Consider the following 12678-nt stretch of genomic DNA (forward strand, 5'->3'; position numbering starts at 1 on the left):
CCTATGATCAACCAATACTCCAAGGTCCTTCTCCTCCTCCATTACTTCTAATTGATGCGTCCCCAATTTAAAACTAAAATTCTTGTTATTAATCCCTAAATGCATAACCTTACACTTCTCACTATTAAGGTTCATCCTATTGCTATTACTCCAGTTTACAAGGTCATCCAGATCCTCCTGTATAATATCCCGATCCTTCTCTGAATTGGCAATACCTCCCAGCTTTGTATCATCTGCAAATTTTATTAGCACACTCCCACTTTTTGTGCCAAGGTCAGTAATAAAAAGATTAAATAAGATTGGTCCCAAAACCAATCCCTGAGGAACTCCACTGGTAACCTCTCTCCAACCTGACAGTTCGCCTTTCAGTAGGACCCGTTGCAGTCTCCCCTTTAACCAATTCCTTATCCACCTTTTGATGTTCATATTGATCCCCATCTTCTCCAATTTAACTAATAATTCCCCATGTGGCACGGTATCAAACGCCTTACTGAAATCTAGGTAAATTAGATCCACTTCATTTCCTTTATCTAAAAAATCTGTTACTTTTTCAAAAAAGGAGATCAGGTTGGTTTGGCACGATCTACCTTTTGTAAAACCATGTTGTATTTTGTGCCATTTACCATTGACTTCAATGTCCTTAACTAATTTCTCCTTCAAAATTTTTTCCAGGACCTTGCATACTACAGATGTCAAACTCACTGGCCTGTAGTTACCCGGATCACTTTTTTTCCTTTCTTAAAAATAGGAACTATATTAGCAATTCTCCAATCATTTGGTACTACTCCTGAGTTTACAGATTCATTAAAAATTCTTGCTAATGGGCTTGCAATTTCAGGTGACAATTCCTTTAATATTCTTGGATTAAGATTATCTGGGCCCCCCGATTTAGTCCCATTAGGCTGTTTGAGTTTCGCTTCTACCTCAGATATGGTAATATCTACCTCCATATCTTCATTCCCATTTGTCATGCTACCATTATCCCCAAGATCCTCTTTAGCCTTATTAAAGACTGAGGCAAAGTATTTGTTTAGATATTGGGCCATGCCTAGATTATCTTTAACCTCCACTCCATCCTCAGTGTTTAGTGGCCCCACTTCTTTCTTAGTTTTCTTCTTATTTATATAGCTATAGAATCTTTTACTATTGGTTTTAATTCCCTTTGCAAGGTCCAACTCTACTCGACTTTTAGCCTGTCTCACTTTATCCCTACATGTTCTGACCTCAATTAGGTAGCTTTCCTTGCTGATCCCTCCCATCTTCCACTCCCTGTATACTTTCTGCTTCTTCTTAATCACCTCTCTAAGATGCTTGCTCATCCAGCTTGGTCTACAACTCCTGCCTATGAATTTTTTCCCCTTTCTTGGGATACAGGCTTCCGATAGCATCTGCAGCTTTGATTTAAAGTAATCCCAGGCCTCCTCTACCTTTAGATCCATAAATTCTTCAGTCCAATCCACTTCCCTAACTAATTTCCTTAATTTTTGAAAGTCAGCCCTTTTGAAATCAAAAACTCTAGTTGCAGATTTATTTTTGTTAATCCTTCCGTTCAGTTTGAACTGAATTAGCTCATGATCACTTGAGCAAGATTATCCCCTACAACCATTTCGTCTATGAGGTCCTCGCTACTCACCAAAATTAAATCTAAAATGGCATCCCCTCTAGTCGGTTCAGCAACTACTTGATGAAGGAATCCATCAGCTATCGCATCTAGGAAAATCTGAGCCCTATTATTATTACTAGCACTGGTCCTCCAGTCTATATCTGGGAAGTTAAAGTCTCCCATGATCACGCAGTTTCCATTAGTATTTACTTTATTAAAAACATTAAAAAGGGCTCTATCCATATCCAAATTAGACCCCCGGAGGTCTATAGCACACCCCAAGCACTATTGTAGGAGAAGCTTTACTAGTTATCTTCCCCAATGTAATTTTTGTCCAGATGGACTCTGTCTTATCCATTGCATCGCTTCTTATTTCGTTACATTCTACCTCATCATTAATATACAATGCTACTCCACCATCTTTACCTTTATTTCTGTCTTTCCTAAACAGCACGTACCCTTCAATACCTGTAGTCCAGTCATGACTACTATTCCACCATGTTTCTATTATCCCTATAATATCTGGTTTCACTTCCTGCACCAGTAGCTCTAGTTCCTCCATTTTGTTACCTAGGCTCCTCACATTGGTGTACAAACATCTTAATTTTGGCTGTTTGGCCTCGCTCACATTTTGTACCCTATTAGGCACAGTCATTCTACAGCCAGTATAACCTATTAGACTAGTATCCACACCGCCCTCGCTCCTTATATACATTCTCCTACCCACGGCTGTAACCTTTCTTACTTCATCTTCTTCCCTCTCAATGCTAAAATCTGGCGTGGAGATTACCTGGACATCTCCCAACCATCTCCCCCTAATTCCTAGTTTAAAGCTCTCTTTATCAGTTGTGCCAGCCTCCATCCTAGAAGTCTATTTCCTTCCCTACTCAGATGAAGTCCATCCCAAGAGAACTGTCCTCTGTTCATGAATGCCTCCCAGTGGCCATACATCCCAAAGCCCTCCTTATAGCACCACTGCCTAAGCCATCTGTTGACAGTCATAATCTTGTCACACCTTTGTTGCCCTTCTCTAGGAACAGGCAGGATCCCACTAAAGATCACCTGAGCCTCAATTTCCTTAAGCGTCTTCCCCAGCCTAGCATAGTCTCCCTTAATACTTTCCAGCGAGAATCTAGCCATATCATTTGTTCCCACATGAAGGATAATTAGGGGATTCTTTCCCGCTCCCTTTAGGATCCTTTTCAACCTCAGGTCTACATCCCATATCTTCGCACCCGGAAGACAGCACACCCTTCTATTCTCTTGATCAGCTCTAGTTACAGGCCTGTTTATTCTTCTCAATAAAGAGTCCCCTATCACATAGACCTGCCTTTTCCTGGTGACAGTGCTATTCTCCAGTCTCTCCCCTGTTCCCTCTGGCTGCAAGTTCTTTCCATTCCTATTTTCCCTTATAATCCTCTTCAACCCATCCTGTATCCTCCTGGGGCTCATATTTGGTGTAGTCTCCCTTGACTCTTCCCCTTTTCCTATAGGACTAGCCTCTCTTCTCTTCTTCCTTGCCCTTCCACCTTCAGCAACTACCTGCTGAGCCCCTTCTTCATTTTCCAACTCTGCAAACCTGTTCCTAAGCTCTATTTCTCCTTCACTAGCCCGTCTTTTCCTCTGCCTGGTTCTTTTAGTCACATGCTTCCACTGACCACTTTCCTCACCCAGTCTCCCCTCAAAATTCCCCAGCCCTGCTTCCATCCGTGAGTCTGAGCTTTTCCCTTCAGATACCTCATGTCTTTGCTCCATCATCTGCTCAAACCCCTTCCTAAACTCAAGAGACTTTCCACCTGCATCTCCAAGCCTCAAATCTTTCCCTCCATCAGTTCTATCAGACGGCATTTCATGCAGAAAAAACTCTTACCAGGTCCCCCCTCCAGGATCATGTACATATCACAGCTTCCACATCCAGTCATCCTCAATGTGTCTTTCACTGCAGGAGTCACTCCCACAGCTGCCTCCATATCTGTCATAGCCCTATCACCTAAATCCTGTTAATCTGGGAAACACAAACCACACCAAAAGACCACCCCCCACAGCAAAAACAAACCCCAAACAAGCACCACAACACAAACTCCCCTGTTTACAGCTCTGTTTGCTAGCTCCTGAGCTGCTGCCTGACTGGCTGGTTACCTTTATAGGACCCTAGTCAGAAAAGCCCCACCCCCTAATCAGGGCTCAGCTTCTCTCCCAGCACAAAGCCCCTACAAGCCTCTACACACACACACAAATACTAAAGATACAAAACCAAGTACAAATACCTTCTTCTCCAACAGAACTCCACACTACAAGAAGGATGTGGAAAAATTGAAAGAGTCCAGCGGAGGGCAACAAAAATGATTAGGGGACTGGAACACATGACTTATGAGGAGAGGCTGAGGGAACTGGGATTGTTTATCTGCAGAAGAGAAGAATGAGGGGGGATTTGATAGCTGCTTTCAACTACCTGAAAGGGGGTTCCAAAGAGGCTGGATCTAGATGGTTTTCAGAGGTAGCAGATGACAGAACAAGGAATAATGGTCTCAAGTAGCAGTGGGGGAGGTCTGGGTTGGATATGAGGAAAAACTTTTTCACTAGGAGGGTGGTGAAGCACTGGAATGCGTTACCTAGGGAGGTGGTGGAATCTTCTTCATTTGAGGTTTTTAAGGTCAGGCTTGACGAAGCCCTGGCTGGGATGATTTAGTTGGGGACTGGTCCTGCTTTGAGCAGGGGGTTGGACTAGATGACCTCCTGATGTCCCTTCCAACCCTGATATTCTATGACTTTAGGGATCCCAAGAAATGCTGCCACAACGTTAACATGGGCTTCCACAAAAACATTACCCTCCCTTGGCTGGCTTAGACAAGAATGGCCCCTCAGGTGAAGAGAGCCCAGCCTCACAGCTCTACCACAGACCCAGAGTTTTACTGGGGCATTGGAGAGATCCACACCCCAATCTGGAAGTTTGGACCCCAACCCCAAGTGGAAGGTTGGACATATGACCAGGGAAGAGTATAAAAATATTGCTCGGGCATGTAGGAAAGATATCAGGAGGGCCAAATCGCACCTGGAGCTGCAGCTAGCAAGAGATGTCAAGAGTAACAAGAAGGGTTTCTACAGGTATGTTGGCAACAAGAAGAAAGCCAAGGAAAGTGTGGGCCCCTTACTGAATGAGGGAGGCAAGCTAGTGACAGAGGATGTGGAAAAAGCTAATGTACTCAATGCTTTTTTTGCCTCTGTTTTCACTAACAAGGTCAGCTCCCAGACTGCTGTGCTGGGCATCACAAAATGGGGAAGAGATGGCCAGCCCTCTGTAGAGATAGAGGTGGTTAGGGACTATTTAGAAAAGCTGGACGTGCACAAGTCCATGGGGCCGGACGAATTGCATCCGAGAGTGCTGAGGGAATTGGCGGCTGTGATTGCAGAGCCCTTGGCCATTATCTTTGAAAACTCGTGGCGAACGGGGGAAGTCCCGGATGACTGGAAAAAGGCTAATGTAGTGCCCATCTTTAAAAAAGGGAAGAAGGAGGATCCTGGGAACTACAGGCCGGTCAGCCTCACCTCAGTCCCTGGAAAAATCATGGAGCAGGTCCTCAAGAATCAATCCTGAAGCACTTAGAGGAGAGGAAAGTGATCAGGAACAGTCAGCATGGATTCACCAAGGGAAGGTCATGCCTGACTAATCTAATCGCCTTTTATGATGAGATTACTGGTTCTGTGGATGAAGGGAAAGCAGTGGATGTATTGTTTCTTGACTTTAGCAAAGCTTTTGACACGGTCTCCCACAGCATTCTTGTCAGCAAGTTAAGGAAGTATGGGCTGGATGAATGCACTATAAGGTGGGTAGAAAGCTGGCTAGATTGTCGGGCTCAACGGGTAGTGATCAATGGCTCCATGTCTAGTTGGCAGCCGGTGTCAAGTGGAGTGCCCCAGGGGTCGGTCCTGGGGCCCGTTTTGTTCAATATCTTCATAAATGATCTGGAGGATGGTGTGGATTGCACTCTCAGCAAATTTGCGGATGATACTAAACTGGGAGGAGTGGTAGATACGCTGGAGGGGAGGGATAGGATACAGAAGGACCTAGACAAATTGGAAGATTGGGCCAAAAGAAATCTAATGAGGTTCAATAAGGATAAGTGCAGGGTCCTGCACTTAGGATGGAAGAATCCAATGCACCGCTACAGACTAGGGACCGAATGGCTCGGCAGCAGTTCTGCGGAAAAGGACCTAGGGGTGACAGTGGACGAGAAGCTGGATATGAGTCAGCAGTGTGCCCTTGTTGCCAAGAAGGCCAATGGCATTTTGGGATGTATAAGTAGGGGCATAGCGAGCAGATCGAGGGACGTGATCGTTCCCCTCTATTCGACACTGGTGAGGCCTCATCTGGAGTACTGTGTCCAGTTTTGGGCCCCACACTACAAGAAGGATGTGGATAAATTGGAAAGAGTACAGCGAAGGGCAACAAAAATGATTAGGGGTCTAGAGCACATGACTTATGAGGAGAGGCTGAGGGAGCTGGGATTGTTTAGTCTGCAGAAGAGAAGAATGAGGGGGGATTTGATAGCTGCTTTCAACTACCTGAAAGGGGGTTTCAAAGAGGATGGCTCTAGACTGTTCTCAATGGTAGCAGATGACAGAACGAGGAGTAATGGTCTCAAGTTGCAATGGGGGAGGTTTAGATTGGATATTAGGAAAAACTTTTTCACTAAGAGGGTGGTGAAACACTGGAATGCGTTACCTAGGGAGGTGGTAGAATCTCCTTCCTTAGAGGTTTTTAAGGTCAGGCTTGACAAAGCCCTGGCTAGGATGATTTAACTGGGACTTGGTCCTGCTTTGAGCAGGGGGTTGGACTAGATGACCTTCTGGGGTCCCTTCCAACCCTGATATTCTATGATTCTATGATTCTATGATCTCAGGGTGGAACTGGGGTTTCATGCCTACCCCCACGATGAAATGAATCTTCTTCTCTAGGACCATGTCTACACCAGCACTTATGTCGGCAAAACTTTTGTTGCTCAAGGATGTGAATAAAACACCCCTCCCACCCCGCCCCAAGCAACATAAGTGTTTCTGACAATCGCTCGTGCACACAGTGCTATGTGGGTGGGAGATACTCTCCCACCGACAATGCTGCTGCTGCGCGTCCAGCCGGTTTGATGCTGTTGACAGAAGATCTCTCTGCCCTCGGTGTGGAGCAGCTACAGGAGTGAGCTTACAGCAGTGCAGGGCATCGGTACAGCTGTGCCGCTCACCTTGTCCGTGTAGACCTGGCCCACAGGCCGCCCGACTTCTGCTAGCCAGACACGCTGCTGCGCCCACAGTTTCACCCTCTCGGAGCCCTTTCAGGAGCACATTTGGGTGTGACCCCTTGTGACCTGAACAGCCAGCAAACGGGTTAATTTACAAGCCACAGACCCTGCCCACAGAAGGAACCATAGTGACTGAAGACAGGGTTCTTATTCACAGGCCCAAGCTACTTTCAGCCAGCGACCCTGAGCCAGGACTTCTCTCTGGGCTCCTCCCAGGATGTCAGGAATAAGGCCCCGCAGCTGGGATGGCTCAGTCTCCTGACAGCCTAATGAGCTGCATCCGCTAGACCGCCTGACAGCGGGCCCCATCTGACTGGCGGAGGAAGCTAGCAGGCTGTGCTCTTAAACCCAGCAGCTGCTCACGCTAGCGTTTGCCCACTGCTGGTGCTAGCTCCTGTGCCTGTTTGCTCCCAGCCCCGCCCCTGCCTCACACCCAGCTCTGCTTTGCAGGTAACCTGGTCCTGACCGTTGGCTCCAATTTCTGACTCCAGCTCTGACATCTGGCCTCTGACTCCAGTTCTGACCTTGGGCTCCTCTTCCTGCCCATTGACTCCTGCTCCAGCCACTAGGCACATCCGCCCATGTCCTGGTCTCTGACACAGGGCCTCCCCGTTCTTGCTGCTGCTGTTTCGCTTCCTTTCTCTGCTTCTTCTTCGAGTGATGGTCCCTATTGTAGTCCACTGGAGGGGTATGCGCCACGTGCCCAGAGCTGAAGCTGGAGCTGTTCAAAGTAGTCGTGTCCGTTGGTCTGCGCATTCGCCCTTGTACCGCCTCATGGTTTGGACTGAGAGGTGGGGCCAACTGGCCGCGCCTTCAGTTCCTTCTCACTGCCACATGGTCCAAGTCGGAGCTTCTGCCGTTCTCTCGTCCTTTGTGATGCACTTTCCAAACATAGCAAAAAAGACAGTTTTATTCTTGCTCCTAGTTAGCATCTGTCAGGGTTTCCTCCCCACTCTGAACTCTAGGGTACAGATGTGGGGACCTGCAAGAAAGACCCCCTAAGCTTATTTCTACCAGCTTAGGTTAAAAACTTTCCCAAGGCACAAATTCTTCCTTGTCCTTGGACAAGTTTGCTGCCACCACCAAGTGAGTTAGACAAAGATTCAGGAAAAGGAGCACTTGGAGTTCCTGTTTCCCTAAAATATCCCCCCAAGCCCCTTCACCCCCTTTCCTGGGGAGGCTTGAGAATCATATACCAACCAAATAGGTAAACAAGGTCAGCACAGTCTGGACCCTTGGGTTTTTAGGACACTAAAAACCAATCAGGTTTTTAAAACCAGAACTTTATTATAAAGAAAAAGTAAAAGAAGCACCTCAGTAAAATCAGGATGGAAGATAATTTTACAGGGTAATAAGATTTAAAACACAGAGGATTCCCCTCTAGGCAAAACTTTAAAGTTATAAAAAACAAGAATAAACCTCCCTCATAGCATAGGGGAAATTCACAAGCTAAAACAAAAGATAATCTAACGCATTTCCTTGCTTTACTTACAATTTTTGTAATCTAGATGCTTATTCCAGGTAGGGTTTTAGGAGATGGTTTTTCCTGCCCTGGTCCCTCTCTGTCCCAGAAAGAACAACAAAAGACCGTACAAACAAACCTCCCCCTACAGATTTGAAAGGATCTTCTTCCCTTATTGGTCCTTTTGGTCAGGTGCCAACCAGGTTATTTGAGCTTCTTAACCCCTTACAGTTAAAGGAGGGATGTTATGCTACCCTTAGCTGTATGTTTATGACAGCATCTACTTGGTTTTGTGGCAGTTTTTAGCATTAGTGATAGTTTTCTTAGTGTTTAAAGACTTTGGGACACTGCTTCGGCAATTTTTCCTGCCAACTCCCATCTCCCCGCACCCATGCCTGGGGACTTTATTATGCTGAAGGCACCTAAGCTTGTCTCACCCTCCCACACACACCCAGCTCAAACAACAGCCTGTGGAACCCCTGACCACACAGCACTAGTTTCTGGGCGGACTCCACTGTGCCTTGTTTTATGTGGGGCTCCATAACTGTCTCTTACAGCCATCTTAAATGAATGGTGCTTTCACATCCATCAGTTTCAATGAGGTTTTAACCTGACTCATCGCATTATTGCAGGTCTGTGTTTCACAGAATAGTAAGGCCTCAGCTGTTTCCCCCTCAATCTGCTTTCTTACTTTCCTGCATCTCACCACCTTCTTCAAGTCTCTCTTCTTCTCCCTCCTTCTCAGCTTTCATTTTGTGCAGATCGATAAGGGGTTAACTGAGTCCAGGTCTACACTACAGACCTATATTGGTATAACTGATTTAGTTGGGGATTAGTCCTGCTTTGAACAGGGGGCTGGACTAGACGACCGCCTGGGGCCCCTTCCAACCCTGATATTCTATGATTCTATGACTCTATGAACTACATCACTCACCCCCCTGATTTCACTCCCCTGGGTAATGCAGTTATACCGACCTAACCCCCCATGTAGACAACGCTATGGTAGCAGGAGAGCTTCTCCCATCAAGAAAGCCCTGCATGGATAAAAATTTATATCCATGGACGCAGATATTCGCGGATATAAATTGGTCTCTGTGGACCTCAGGGCTCTCCCAGGAACTGCAGTGGTGAAATCAGCAGATCATGTAGCCACCACTCCCAGAAGGTAGCTATCACCCATTGTGCTCCTGTGTTCAAGCAGCATGCATGCTCCCAGACAGGAGATGCAGATAGCTGCGTGGAAGGGACGGGGCAGGGTTGAGGGCGGGACTGGAGGCAGTACAGCCACGCAGGAGGAGCTGCCAGTGCAGGGCACTGGCTCCTGGAGCAGTGGCTCTACATTCTGCTCTTTTCACTGCTGCGGTTCTTGGGAGATCCCTGCGGTTCCATGGATACCAATTATATCTGCAGATATCTGCCTCTGTGGATATAAATTTGTATCCGCGCAGAGCTCTACCCATCAACATGGCAGGTGGATTAACTATGCTGATGGGAGAAACCCTCCCATAAGTGTAGGAGCATCTTCGCTGAAGTGCTATCTGCACCAATGCAGCATTAGACCTGCCCTGAATATCCCAAACCTAACACTGACACACTGTTACATTTAGTTACTTTCTAGTCCATGACTCCACTAAATACCGACAAACACTTTGGCCCAAAGGAACATCTCTATAATAAGATCCCAGGATTGTCATTCGGTCTGCGTGTCACTTGGAAGCCTAGACTGCCGGAGTTCGTGTGAAGCAATGGAAACAGTTATAAACATGGTTGCGAGTTCTCCTTTTGTTTATAAGTTCAATAATCACTGGGATTTGCAGCTGTTATCCAGTTTTTAAGTTCTCAGACATTGTCAGCTTTTTTTACCCACTTCTTTATGACAAGTTTCAGAGTAGTAGCTGTGTTAGTTTGTATTCGCAAAAAGAAAAGGAGTACTTGTGGCACCTTAGAGACTAACAAATTTATTTGAGCATAAGCTTTCATGAGCTACAGCTCATTTCATCGGATGCATTCAGACGATGCATCTGATGAAGTGAGCTGTAGCTCACGAAAACTTATGCTCAAATAAATTTGTTAGTCTCTAAGGTGCCACAAGTACTCCACTTCTTTATAAATCAAACCCATGTGACCGCAAGGGCCTGCAGATTGTTTTAAATCAATGTTTCCCTTCAATGTTTCAGGATATCCTTTGAGATAAATTTATTTTGTTTTTCAACATAATCCCAGAAAGAGAGAACTCTGCTGAACTTTTCCAGCTGGCTGTGATTGACTCATTTAACCCGTTCTGCCAGATAGTCTGGATCTTCAACTGCTCTTTAGAATATACTGAATGAGAGGACAATGGTAGCAAAGCTCTCTGTGTTGGAGAGCAGAGGTTGGTATTTGTTGCAAGGAGGTATTGGTTGGCTAAGTGCTACTTCTCTGATTTGTGCAGGCAGAGTCTCAGGGTTGCAGACAGAAAGGAGCATTAGCAGCACAGTTATTCTCCCTCTCACTCTGCAGTGACTCACCACTGTGATTGTAAACCACAATCCCCTCCTTGATTATTTTTTTAATGCAGATTTTATGTACAGCACCTTGATGGCTTTTCCCTGGACAGTTGAATGTAGTTGCATCAGAAATGGCCTTTCTTTGGGCCTTCACAGGATTCCTTAACCTGCTTGGGGGCAGCAGGAAGACAAATGTCACTGCTTCTCTTCCAAACAATCTCCCCTTCGCCACCTCTACCCGCCATGGCTACAGTCTCCAGGATTTTACCAATCACAATTTAGCTCTATGCAAATAACGTGGGACAATTTTAAGGTCAAAAGGTAACACATTTTACCTGAAGATGCTGTTGTGTGTTGTTTTTTAACCAGGTTTCAGAGTAGCAGCCGTGTTAGTCTGTATTCGCAAAAAGAAAAGGAGTACCCGTGGCACCTTAGAGACTAACAAATTTATTAGAGCATAAGCTTTCGTGAGCTACAGCTCACTTCATCGGATGCATTTGGTGGAAAAAGCAGAGGAGAGATTTATATACACACACACAGAGAACATGAAACAATGGGTTTATCATACACACTGTAAGGAGAGTGATCACTTAAGATAAGCCATCACCAGCAGCGGGGGGGGGGGGGGGGGGAAGGAGGAAAACCTTTCATGGTGACAAGCAAGGTAGGCTAATTCCAGCAGTTAACAAGAATATCAGAGGAACAGTGGGGGGGGGGGTGGGTGGGAGGGAGAAATACCATGGGGAAATAGTTTTACTTTGTGTAATGACTCATCCATTCCCAGTCTCTATTCAAGCCTAAGTTAATTGTATCCAGTTTGCAAATTAATTCCAATTCAGCAGTCTCTCGTTGGAGTCTGTTTTTGAAGCTTTTTTGTTGAGGTATAGCCACTCTTAGGTCTGTGATCGAGTGACCAGAGAGATTGAAGTGTTCTCCAACTGGTTTTTGAATGTTATAATTCTTGACGTCTGATTTGTGTCCATTCATTCTTTTACGTAGAGACTGTCCAGTTTGGCCAATGTACATGGCAGAGGGGCATTGCTGGCACATGATGGCATATATCACATTGGTAGATGCGCAGGTGAACGAGCCTCTGATAGTGTGGCTGATGTGATTAGGCCCTATGATGGTATCCCCTGAATAGATATGTGGACAGAGTTGGCAACGGGCTTTGTTGCAAGGATAGGTTCCTGGGTTAGTGGTTCTGTTGTGTGGTGTGTGGTTACTGGTGAGTATTTGCTTCAGATTGGGGGGCTGTCTGTAAGCAAGGACTGGCCTGTCTCCCAAGATCTGTGAGAGTGATGGGTCGTCCTTCAGGATAGGTTGTAGATCCTTGATGATGCGTTGGAGAGGTTTTAGTTGGGGGCTGAAGGTGATGGCTAGTGGCGTTCTGTTGTTTTCTTTGTTGGGCCTGTCCTGTAGTAGGTGACTTCTGGGTACTCTTCTGGCTCTGTCAATCTGTTTCTTCACTTCAGCAGGTGGGTATTGTAGTTGTAGGAATGCATGATAGAGATCTTGTAGGTGTTTGTCTCTGTCTGAGGGGTTGGAGCAAATGCGGTTATATTGTAGCGCTTGGCTGTAGACAATGGATCGAGTGGTATGATCTGGATGAAAGCTAGAGGCATGTAGGTAGGAATAGCGGTCAGTAGGTTTCCGATATAGGGTGGTGTTTATGTGACTATCGCTTATTAGCACCGTAGTGTCCAGGAAGTGGATCTCTTGTGTGGACTGGTCCAGGCTGAGGTTGATGGTGGGATGGAAATTGTTGAAATCATGGTGGAATTCCTCAAGAGCTTCTTTTCCATGGGTCCAGATGATGAAGATGTCATCAAT

Source organism: Dermochelys coriacea, chromosome 6 (assembly GCF_009764565.3).
Source record: "Dermochelys coriacea isolate rDerCor1 chromosome 6, rDerCor1.pri.v4, whole genome shotgun sequence".
NCBI classification, from domain to species: Eukaryota; Metazoa; Chordata; order Testudines; family Dermochelyidae; genus Dermochelys; species Dermochelys coriacea.